Genomic DNA, 12182 nt, shown 5'->3' on the forward strand with positions numbered 1-12182 from the left:
AGAGGGGACCAACCCAGGGCGAATTCTGCACCCAGAGACCACGGAATATTGGAGCGAGGGAGATTTCTGTTCCGGAGAGACCTGCAAACCTCTCGCGGGGGGTCCTTCGCGCCATGGACTGGGCGCCGGGACGGGGAGCAGAGGGCAGCCCTGCCGCGGCCACGACACTGAGAGGAAAAGATCCGAGAGGGCTACGGGGACGGGATCTCCAGCGGCCACGCGGGTCCCCCCACCCACAGAGGGACCTACAAACCTCTCGCAAAAGGTCCGTCGCGCTGCAGATGCGGAGCCCAGCCCGGACCTGCGGCGGCCGCAGCTCCGAGAGGCACAGATCTGAGAAGGCTCCAGAGACGGGATCTCCAGCGGCGGCACAAGCCCCCCCACCAACAGGTGACTGACGGGGGTAGGTGAGAGAGTCTCTTTGGTGGGTGGAGAGGGGAGTGGGGTGCCCCCATGGCTCAGGCCCCCCCAGGAGATAGAAGCTGAGAGGTGGCTACAGACAGGGGCTCCCCAAACAGGCGGGAGCCTGGATCCATTGTGGAAGGTCTGTGCATAAACCCCCTGAGGGAACTGAGCCAGAGAGGCGGCCCTGCCTCTGACCACCTGAACTTAATTCTCACACTGATTAGCAGCCCTGCCCCCACCAAAAACCCTAAGGCAGGAAGCAGCATTTGAATCTCAGTCCCCAAACGCTGGCTGGGAGGACCAGGAGGTGAGGTGGGTGTGAGGAGAACATTCAGAGGTCAGGTCACTGATTGGGGAGAAAGCCCAGAAAAGGCAAAAGAAATAAAACTATTGAAAGATATTTTCTCGGAGAAAAGACACTTCCTCCCTTCCTTTCTGATGGGGAGGAACAATGCTTGCCATCAGGCAAAGACACAGAAATCGAGGATTCTGTGTCCCAGCCCACCCAATGGGCTCGGACCATGGAAGAGCTCAAGAGGAATTTTGAAAATCAAGTTAGAGAGGTGGAGGAAAGACTGGGAAGGGAAATGAGAGGGATGAGGGAGAAGCATGAAAAGCAGATCAGCTCCCTGCTAAAGGAGAACCAAAAAAATCTTGAAGAAATTGGCACCTTGAGAACTAGCCTAACTCAGTTGGCAAGGGAGGTGCAAGGGGCCAATGAGGAGAAGAATGCTTTCAAAAGCAGAATTAACCAAATGGAAAAGGAGATTCAAAAGCTCACTGAAGAAAATAGATCTTTCAAAACTGGAATGGTACAGATGGACGCTAAGGACTTTATGAGAAAGACAAATATCTCAGAACATACCGCACAGATTCGAAAAATGGAAGATAATGTGAAATATCTTATTGGAAAAACAACTGACCTGGAAAATAGAATCAGGAGAGACAATGTAAAAATTCTGGGACTACCTGAAAACCATGATCAAAAGAAGAGCTTAGACATCATCTTCCATGAAATTATCAAGGAAAACTGCCCTGAGATTCTAGAACCAGAAGGCAAAATAAATATTCAAGGAATCCGCAGAACACCGCATGAAAGAGATCCAAAAAGAGAAACTCCTAGGAGCATTGTGGCCAAATTCCAGAATTCCCAGGTGAAAGAGAAAATATTGCAAGCAGCTAGAAAGAAACAATTCAAGTATTGTGGAAATACAATCAGGATAACACAACATCTGGCACCCTCTACATTGAGGGATAGAAGGGAATGGAATAGGATATTCCAGAAGTCAAAGGAACTAGGACTGAAGCCAAGAATCACCTACCCAGCAAAACTGAGTATAATACTTCAGGAGAAAAAATGATCTTTCAATGAAATAGAGGACTTTCAAATTTTCTTGATGAAAAGACCAGAGCTGAAAAGAAAATTTGACTTTCTAACACAAGAATGAAGAAGAACCATGAAAAGGTGAACAGCAAAGAGAAGTCATAAGGGACTTACTAAAATTGAACTGTTTACATTCCTACATGGAAAGACAATATTTGTAACTCTTGAAACTTTTCAGTATCTGGGTACTGGGTGGGATTACACACATACACATGCACACATGCACACATACATAGAGACAGAGTGCATAGGGTGAATTGAAGAGGATGGGATCATATCTTAAAAAAATGAAATCAAGCAGTGAGAGAGAAATATATTGGGAGGAGAAAGGGAGAAATGGAATGGGGCAAATTATCTCTCATAAAAAAGGCAAGCAAAAGACTTATTAGTGGAGGGATAAAGAGGGGAGGGGAGAGAAAAACATGAGGTCTACTCTCATCACATTCCACTAAAGGAAAGAATATAATGCACACTCATTTTGATAGAAAAAACTATCTCATAATACAGGAGAGTGGGGGACAGGGGAACAAGCAGGGTCGGGGGGAGGATAGAGGGGAGGGGAGGGGAGGAAAATGCAATTCGAGGTCGACACTCATGGGGAGGGAAAGGACCATAAGAAAATAGAAGTAAAGGGGGACAGGATAGGATGGAGGGAAATATAGTTAGTCCTATACAACACAACTAGTATGGAAATCATTTGCAAAACTAAACAGATATGGCCTATATTGAATTGCCTGTCTTCCAAAGGGAAGGGGTGGAGAGGGAGGGAGCTAAAGAAGTTGGAACTCAAAGTGTTAGGACCAAATGTAATGTTCTTACCACTGGGTAACAAGAAATACAGATTAAGGGGTCAAGAAAGCTATCTGGCCCTACAGGACAAAAGAGAAGACGGAGACAAGGGCAGGGAGGGAGGATAGAAGAGAGTGCAGATTGGTCACAGGGGCAATTAGAATGGTTTGGGGGGGAGGGGATAAAAGAGGAGAAAATTTGTAACCCAAAATTGTGTGAAAATAAATGTTAAAAGTTAAATAAAAAAAAAAAGAACAGAAAAATAGCAACAAAGAATTATGAACATCTACCCAGTTTGATTTTTTTAAGTGTGTGTTAAATTTAACACGATAGCAGCAAAACTTACTTGCTTTTTTTTGTATGATATTTTCCTTACGACAGCTTTTTGAGATAGGTTGTACAAGGATGGTTATCCTCTTTCTATAGATAAGGAAACTGAGCTACTGAGGGGTAGAAAGGATTCACCTGTGGCCACTAGCTTGTGAGTATCAGGGTCTGGTGCCACCATTTTTCCAGTCACCCAGTTGCATGACTCAGAACTCTCCTTGATTTTTCATTTTTTCTTTTTACCCACCTTATCCAATCATTTTCCAAGTCCTATTAATCTTATTTCTATCTCCTTTAAATCATCCTGGTCTCTCCACTCGTACAGCCTCTGCAGGCCTTCATCCTCATTACTTTTCACCTGGACTATCTCAAATAGCTCCAAAATTGATATTTATTAAGGCACAGATCTGACCATATTACTCCCCTACTCAAAAGTCTTCAAGGGCTCCCTCTTGCCCTGTGAATAAAACATTAAACTCATCAGTTTAGTTTTTGGAGCCCTCCACAATATGAGCCCTCCACAATTGCACTTAACTTTTTAGTCTTATTTAATTGTTACCACTCTGGTATAGGCTCTCATCAACTCAGGCCTGAACAATTGCAAAAGCCTGCTGATGGCTCTGCCTGATTCACTCTTCTCACTCCATTCAGCCACAAAAGTGATGTTCCTAAATTTCAGGTCATTCCCTCTGTTCGGTAAACTTCAGAGGCTCCCTATCACCTCCAGCATCAAAGACAAAATCCTCTATTTGGTGTTCAAAGCTCTTCGTAACCTAGCCCTCTATTACCTTTCCAGTCTTTACACACCTTATTCCCCATCATATATGTTCTATTTGATTCAGTGACGCTGGCCTTCTGGCTGGTTCACAAATAAGACATTCCATTTCTCCAGTTTCAGGCATTTTCTCTGACTTCTGGAATACTCTCCCTATTCATCTGGACTACTGGCTTCCCTGGCTTTCCTTAAATCTCAAATAAAATCTCACATTCTACAGGAAGCTTTTCCCAGTCCCTCTCCTCACCAAGTCTAGTGTCTTCCCTCTTTAATTTTTCCAATCTACTCTATATAGAGCTTGTTTGTGTATATATATATATGTTTGCTTGTTGATTCCCTTAATTGTTAATTCCCTTAGATTAGATTAGATTGCTTTATAAGATTAGCTCCTCAAGGGAAGGTACTATTTTTTCTTCCTTTTCTTCTTCTCACTTTGGATAGTACTTGGCAATTCGTAAATGCTTATTGACGGATTATTGTCCTATCCATTCAAGTGAAATCAACTTTCTAGCTCTTCCCCATACATAACATTCCCTCTCCTACCCTGCTGCCTCTAAGAAGGAGTTCCCTGTGTCTTATGAAAGAAAGCATGAACTCCGATGAATGGAACTAGCAGTATACTCTATGCCAGATAATTTTACCAGATGTGAATGTCTCTTTGACAGAGTTAAATAATTAACCAATCAAAGGCGTAAATTAGTTTCAAGGAGCGAGGTGTATCAAAACATTGGACTCCATTATTTTATGAAATGTATTGACATTGGTTGAAAAAAGTAGATACACTTCTGCATTTAGGTATATCAGAGGAGATACTAAGTCAAGAAAGCAGGTAAGTTTCAGTAGTACTTTGAGGATCCTGATCCTATAACTAGAGGGCCCCAAGAGTGGGAAGGAGTAAGCTCTGAGGAAGTTATATTCCCTCTCTCCTCCCATTTTCCACCTAACCATTGTCTGTATTATTGGAGAGAATGGGTCAATAACAGTGTATCTACATGATCAGGAAATGAAAGAAGACAAACTAGAAATTCTGAAGAAAGGCATCTTTAGGAAACATAACCTCTTCAAGGTGGAGAGAAGTACAGTTCAAGAGTCTACAGGGTCTCTAACTCTCATGGCTCAGTAGGGAGATGGTATAACTCAGGGGAAATTTAAAAAGATGCAGAGAATAGAAAAGAGCTTCCATCTGACCAGGAGCTGTGAGTTAACCCTTTGTCCTATGTGCTCTCTAAGCTTGTGTGCACTTTACTCAAGCTCTATATCTCTTTGTAAGAGAATATGTCCCAGACTTCGGGGGAGGGGAATCATGCCCTTTAAATCAGGGCTTGATTTGTTCTTTTGTTGAGTATCCAGACTTAAATCAATGGGAAAATGTTAATGATGCAGATTAAGTCTAAAAATGTGTGGGGGGGTACATTTTTTTTTTCTGGAGAGTCCCTTGTTAAACATTTCCTAGCACAGTCTTAGAGAGGTTCCATTGATTCCTAAAGGAGAGTGGCCTGGGAAGAAAGGGCTTAGCTAATCAGAGGGACTGAAGGGTGGAGCACTAAACCACTCTCCTGGTCTTCCTTTATAGACAGCTCCCAGCCTTCCATTTTCCATCAGCAATTCTTTCCAGTTTGGCTTCAACTCCACAGCTCTTGGGGTACCTTCTGTCCCCCACCCCTTTCTACTTGTATTTCCAGTGCTTAGCACAGTGTCTGATGTATAGTAGACTAGACACTCAAGAAATATTTATTGAACTGAATTGCTAACCCCAGACAGTACTGTTATATATCTGGATTTACTTTCTTAGATTCCTATAATTGGAACAGAGGCATGTTAGAGGGCATGGAAAAACTGTTCCATTTTAGATCTCTCACTAAGTCAGAAATTACTTGACATTAGATTGATCTTAGATAAAATCTTAGTTAAATAAAATTGTTTCTGGAAGACTGGTGTCTTAATGAGAAATACACTATTAGTTTAGTTTTCCTTTGTCAGTGGGAACTAGAGAAATGGGAGAAGCATGTGTTGGGTTCAGTTCCCATCTGGCTCCTAAGAAATAGCAATTCTGCATTCAATCTCAATACCCTGGAAAAGGAAACATAGCTCCCCAAATACTGTTACTGTTTTCAGAAGAGCTGAAGTTCTGGAGAAGGTCAAAGCCATCATGGTCTTCTGTTGTGTTTGCCTCACCTGATGCCATCACAACAAAGTGATTAATCAGTTATGATGTGACATGAAAATGAAATGTGTACACAGGCACATATGACACTAGCATTAAAATCACATTAGTTCAACCTGATTAACATTGTTTCACTATGAATCAAATAAATCAGGTCATTATCAATGAGGGCTCATTAAAGCTGTGCCTGTCAAAAGACAGGTGTGATAGATAGTTCAGGAAATGGTGCCTAAAAAAATCACTGGACTCCCAGAAAGCAGATTGACCTCATAGTTGTATAAAGATCCTAGACAATACTCTTTCACCCACAGGCTTCTTGAAGACTTGTCATTTTCTCCATGTAGAATAGGGACCAACCTACTTCCATTGTAATACAATTGGGACTGATAAACCATTCTTCTCAGTAGGGCTGCTGTCTTCTTCTATCTAATAAGAGATGGAAACACTATAAGCATGAAAGTCATTATTACTTACATTATAATAGGGGACTCAGTCACAAAGTCTAAGCCCAGAGGAATGTATTCATAGACTTATTAGGAAAGGTAAGAGGCTAGTGGGAAAATACACTTAACTAGGAAACTGTGTGCCTGAGGAAAACACTACAATCAATTGGTTGGTCCATGAGGGCCATCTCCAGTCATCCTGATCTATGTCTTGCCACTGGACTCAGATGACTCTGGAGGAGAGAGAGAGAGAGGCTGGTAACTCTGCACAGCCCTGCCCAACTACAATCCAATCCACTTGCAAGTCGAGACATCACCTTCCTGATGTCATTGGTCCTCTTCAAGAACAAACAACAAATAATTTATAATCCATCCTCTATTTCAATTGAAGAATGACTAATAATGAAGTGTATGGGTCATTTTGGGATTGCATACTGTCACTTTTTATATATGGAATGAGGACTTCTTAAGCATATTTATGAAAATAAAATGGAGATAGAGAGAAACAGTAATCTGATGTATTTATTCCACTCTAGGTTACCATACCTTAGGAAGGACATTGATACGATGGAGACTGTTCAGAGAGGGGCAGACAAGATGGGGATGGGCCTTGAGTCAATGTCTTTTGAGGATCAGTTGAAAGAACTGAAATGCTTATCCTGGATAAAAGACATGAATGCTGTCTTTAAATATCTTGATGAAATGGAAGAATTGACTGATAAAAATGTGGATTACTTTTCCTGCTGTTCCACGTGTGGATGAGGATATCTGTCCTGCTTCAAGGAGATTAGTGATGATCAGTAATGGAAGAGATCTTGGAGAAATTTTGGAGCATGGTGAGACATTCTATTACTGGCTCTAGTCTGCTAGACATACAGTCACAATGGCAGCCTCTTTCATAGGTTGCCAAGAACTGGGGGTCACTTTAAAAGGAACTAGCCAACTAGAGCATTCTTTATTCTCTTTGACTGCTCTTTTAGAGGATGTCTGCTCTTAGTATGACTCCTTCACTGCTGGCATCGAGTGGGAAATAATGTGGTAAGAGGAGAGACCTTGGGTCCTTTCCCTTGGAGACCAAAGTGTGTCCCCAAGAAGACACAGCCCAACAGTACCTGAGATGAAGGCTCTTCTAACATTGTTGATCTACCAAACACCACTCATATGGATGTGAATTTGAGGAAACCATTACAATGTAGAAATTGCTAACTTTTAGCCCATTCTTCCCAGACTGAGATGAAATAAGTGAGACTGTGCCCCCAAGGTATTAGAGATAAATGTCTGAACTTTTTCTTGATGATTTATCTTTGAAAACATATGCTTTTGTAAAAGGTAATTGTGGTTAGTTGGTTAAATGTAACTGGGGTCAGTCATTGGCTAACAGTGGAGATACCACAGGTGACCTGTTCTAACCATGTGTCAAGGGCCCATGATATCATTACCCATGACATATGAAAGAATGAGCAGCTAGGTGGCATTTACTCTCTCTCTCTCAGCTTTAGTTTCCTCATCTATAAAATGAGGGGATGGGATTAGGTGATATCTAAAAACCCTTCCTGGCAACTAGGTGGTGCAATGGATAGAACTCCAGGTCTGGAGTCAAGAGGATATGAGTGACCTCAGATACTTATTAGCCGTGTGACCCTGGACAAGTCACTCAACTCTGTCTGCATCGGTTTCCTCATATGTAAAATGAGCTGGAGAAGGAAATGGCCAACCACTCCAGTATCTTTGCCAAAAAAAACCTTAAATGGTGTCATAAAGAGTTGGACACACCTAAAACAACTGAACAACAAAATGTGGGAGAAAGATTGTACTTCTTTTGTCTGTGAAACAAATAGTGAAAATTACAAAGAGGAAAACTGACATGATATTAAAAAAATCTGTGAGATCTGAAACAATTCTCTCCTCAATTGGATGAGTCCTTCAGAGTTGCAGGATCAAGGTGTTCTCTGACTAAACTGTAGCTCAAAATCCCCACTGATGGGTTTACCTTTATTAGTCAGAGAGGAAACATTTCAAAGCAAAACATGATTTTTAAAAATTTCCCCATAAACATCAAACTTGCCTGGGGGTGGGTAGAAGGAATATAAGCACACACATGCATTATCAATGGAAAGAATGAACACATACTAGACAGAAACATGAAGGGCACATATATAAGGAACTGTATGTCCTGAGCACACATGTAGAAGGGCACATGTATAAGCAAAAAATAGTGTGGAAGAGCAGACATATAGAGAGAATTGTTACTGCAACTCATATATGAAAAAACAACCTTACTGAGAACGTTTCTAGGGTACATGCGTAGATGGACAACTGTAAGGTATAGTACACACAGAACCGACACACTGTTACATCAAGCCTGATAGGTGATCAATCAACCTTTGAAAACTATGTTGTCTATTTTTTTTTTAATGCCTCACTCTGCACTATGAGAACTCTTTATCAGAAGGTAGAGTCCTTAGGAACTGTGTTTAGTCATTGTGTTGATCTGAGTTCCTCAGTCTTTCACATTCATTTGTCTTTACAGTACTGCTGTTACTGTATAAATTGTTCTTCTGGTTCAGATTTCATATGATTTTTCCAGGTTTCTCTGAAACCATCCCCTTTCATCATTTTTTACAACACAATAGTATTCCATCATATTTGTGTACAATAATCCTCAACTGATGGGCCTAGGGGTGTTCCCTCAGTAGAAGTTCTCCTATAATTCATTCTTCTGCCCTAGGACAGAAGTGGTCAGATATTTAAATAAAAGAGGTTTGTCTTTGGTAACTTCCTTTTATTAACTTTATCCTTCCCAGTTTCCTTATATCCACAATCCAGTTCTTCCAGGACATTCTGGGATATAGGACTTTCCTCTACTCACCAATTAACTCACCTATTCTGCATCCTAAAGCTTCTCAATTATCTAATTGTCAAGCTGGAAAAATCAGCTAAAAATTATGGTTAGACTGGGGAACAAAATGGAACTAGTCCAAGAGACAGGACCTTAGGCACTAGTCTTGGCCCTGCTAATCACTCCCTCTTTCTGAACCTCAGTTATTTGTGAAGATATTAAAATAGATGATTTCTAAGATTTCTTCCAGCTTGAAAATTCGTCAATAAAATGTTGACTGCAGAATTGTGTAATAAATTTCCAGTTTTAGAGTCAGGAAGACCTTGGTTCAAATTCTTCTTTTGATATATTTTTGATTCTATGACCTCAGGAAAGTCACTTAACATCTCCAAACCTTTTTTCTCATGCTTAAATGGGAATAATAATATCTCTGCTACCTATCTTACATTATTGTTCTGAAAGAAATGATTATCTCTCTTTCCTACATTAATAGCCAATTATTGAATTAGACTAAGATTTTTCCTCTTCATTTCCTCATTTAGAAATCAGCCCCAGTAGGTTATTCAGACAGCCTTTGAAGTGCAGAATTCATAATGAGATGGAAGCTTGGGTGAAACTGACCCACCTGGAAAACTCAGATCTGATCAAAAGGTAAAGAAATTTTAGTGAAGGTGAATTGATAGATTCTGGCCCATTTTGTTTTATTCAGACAGGTCTGGGTCAAAGTAGATTTTTCCCTTTTGTCTAGATTACCCTTCATGGGGTGATATGGGTATAGGTAAGTCTCTTTGACTAAGACTGAGTGATCAGAGTCATCTCACCCCAGACCCTCATTAAAATAAGCCCACCTCTAATTATAATATTCATTCTTTAATTACATGTTAACTAATCAGGATTGATTGCCACCCTCAGGAACACCCATTCTTCCAAGGGCATATAAGCATCCAGTGGGTTCCATGAGGGGTTTTTGGCATTCAAGGATGCCACTGAATCCTTTTATTAACTATCCACTAGTATGATTAATAAAATGATTACTCAGAAACTAAGTCTCAAACTTTTTCTACATCACAATGATGAGGTACAAATAAGATCATAGATATAAAGCACTCTGTGGCCTTAAATCACTATAGGCACGGAAGTCATTATTATTATTCATATTGTAACAGGGGACTCTTATGGTCACAAAGTCAGAGTCCAAATAACCTATTGATAGTCTAAGTAGGAAAGGTGAGAGTCTGATGGGAACAGACTTTTGATTAGAAATTTTTGCCTGAGGCAAACACTGCAAACCATATTTGCTGCCAACAACAGAAAAGATGCCCTCAGAGGAGAGAGGAAGTAGGGAAATGTAGAATCTGAGACACTGAAAGGAGGCCTCTGCTAAAGAGTTCATGAGGGGTTAAGGGAGTAGCATTCATTCCCTGTGGGAGCTCCATAGTTTAATTATTTTTACTAAATAGATGTAAATGATCCTACACTGCTGAAACACTGCAAGGTCTGCTAACATTTTAATACCTTAGGTTAAAATCCTATTACTTTGTGCTTGCTATGTCTAAGAGGACAGAAAGTTGAGGAATCCTGTGTGTGACCTCTAAATCACACATCTAAAGGTTTCCCTCTACCCAGCTACTGTTGTACACAGGCCAGTGTAAAAACTCTCTTTTAGCAGAGACATAGTTGAAACAAGTTTTTCCAGTTTCTCCTTGGCCTAGCTTAAGGACCAGTTCAAACAGAAGTAGAAGATGGAGGGCAAGTGCTAAATTTCAAAAGTGCATTAAGATGTCATCACTTCCATCATACCAGCTATTCTTCAATATAACTTTATTGACAGTCCTTTCAAATTGCATCAAGCAGAAAATGGGCCTTAGATATTGATTATTTACAATGCTTTTCATTTTAAAATAAAGCTCAACATTTGATTTAACGCAGCAGCTCATAATCATGGGATTCTAAGACAGGCTTTGGTACAACCTTTAAGCCTAAGGAATTAATCTAATTAAGTAGGAAGGTCAGACCAGAAGCTTAGAAGCCAGGGGAATAAATAGTGTTAATCTCAATTCTTTCCTTTGCATTGTCTCTGTGCTGCTATGCAATTCAATTAAACTCTTGGCCTCAGTGGATGTCAGAAGGGGAATAATCCTCACCACAATATAGAAAGAAAGTGACAAGGAGAACATTGTGCAAAATGATTGTCACTCAAAGGAAGCTAGTACGATAGAATAAAAATACATATATTTTTTTAAATTCACAGACTGAACTGATTCCACCATTCTGTAGAACAATTTAGAATTGTGCCCAAAGGTCTATAAAACTATGCGTACCCTTTGACTTAGCAATAGCACTACTAGGTCTATAGCCCAAAAGAGATTAAAAAAAAAAAAGGAAAGGGCCTTATAGCACAAAAATATTTATAGCAGCTCTTTGCTGGGATCAAAGAATTAGAAACTGAAGGGATGCCCATCAATTAGGGAATGGTTGAATAAGTTGTGGTATATGATTGTGATGGAATACTATTGTACTATAAGAAATGATGAGAAGAATGCTCTCAGAAAAACCTGGAAAAATTTGCATGGGCTGAGGCAAATTGAAATGTGCTGTGTGCAAAGAAGCAGCAGTATAATAAGATGATCAGCTGTGAATGACTTAGCTCTTCTCACAATACAATGATCCAAGACAACCCTGAAGGACTTATGATGAAAGGTGCTATCCATCTCCAGAGAAACAACTGATGGTGTCTGAATACAAATTAAAGCATTTTTTTTTTACTTTATTTTTCTGGAGCTTTTTTTGTCTGTTTTCATTCACAACATGACTATTACGGATATGTTATTTGCATGGTTTTACATGTATAATCTATATCAGATTGCTTACTTTCTCAGTGGGGAGAGTAGTGAGGGAGGGAGAGAATTTGAAACTCAGTTTTAAAAATGAATGTTAAAAATTGTTTTTATGTAACTGGGGAAAAGTAATATACTAAATAATTTTTTTAACAAACTAAAATCCCCCCCAAAAAACTTTCACAAACCTTCCTGTAAACACCCCCACTCTGAGGAAAT

The sequence above is a fragment of the Notamacropus eugenii genome, chromosome 5, assembly GCF_028372415.1.
Source record: "Notamacropus eugenii isolate mMacEug1 chromosome 5, mMacEug1.pri_v2, whole genome shotgun sequence".
In the NCBI taxonomy this organism is placed as follows: domain Eukaryota; kingdom Metazoa; phylum Chordata; class Mammalia; order Diprotodontia; family Macropodidae; genus Notamacropus; species Notamacropus eugenii.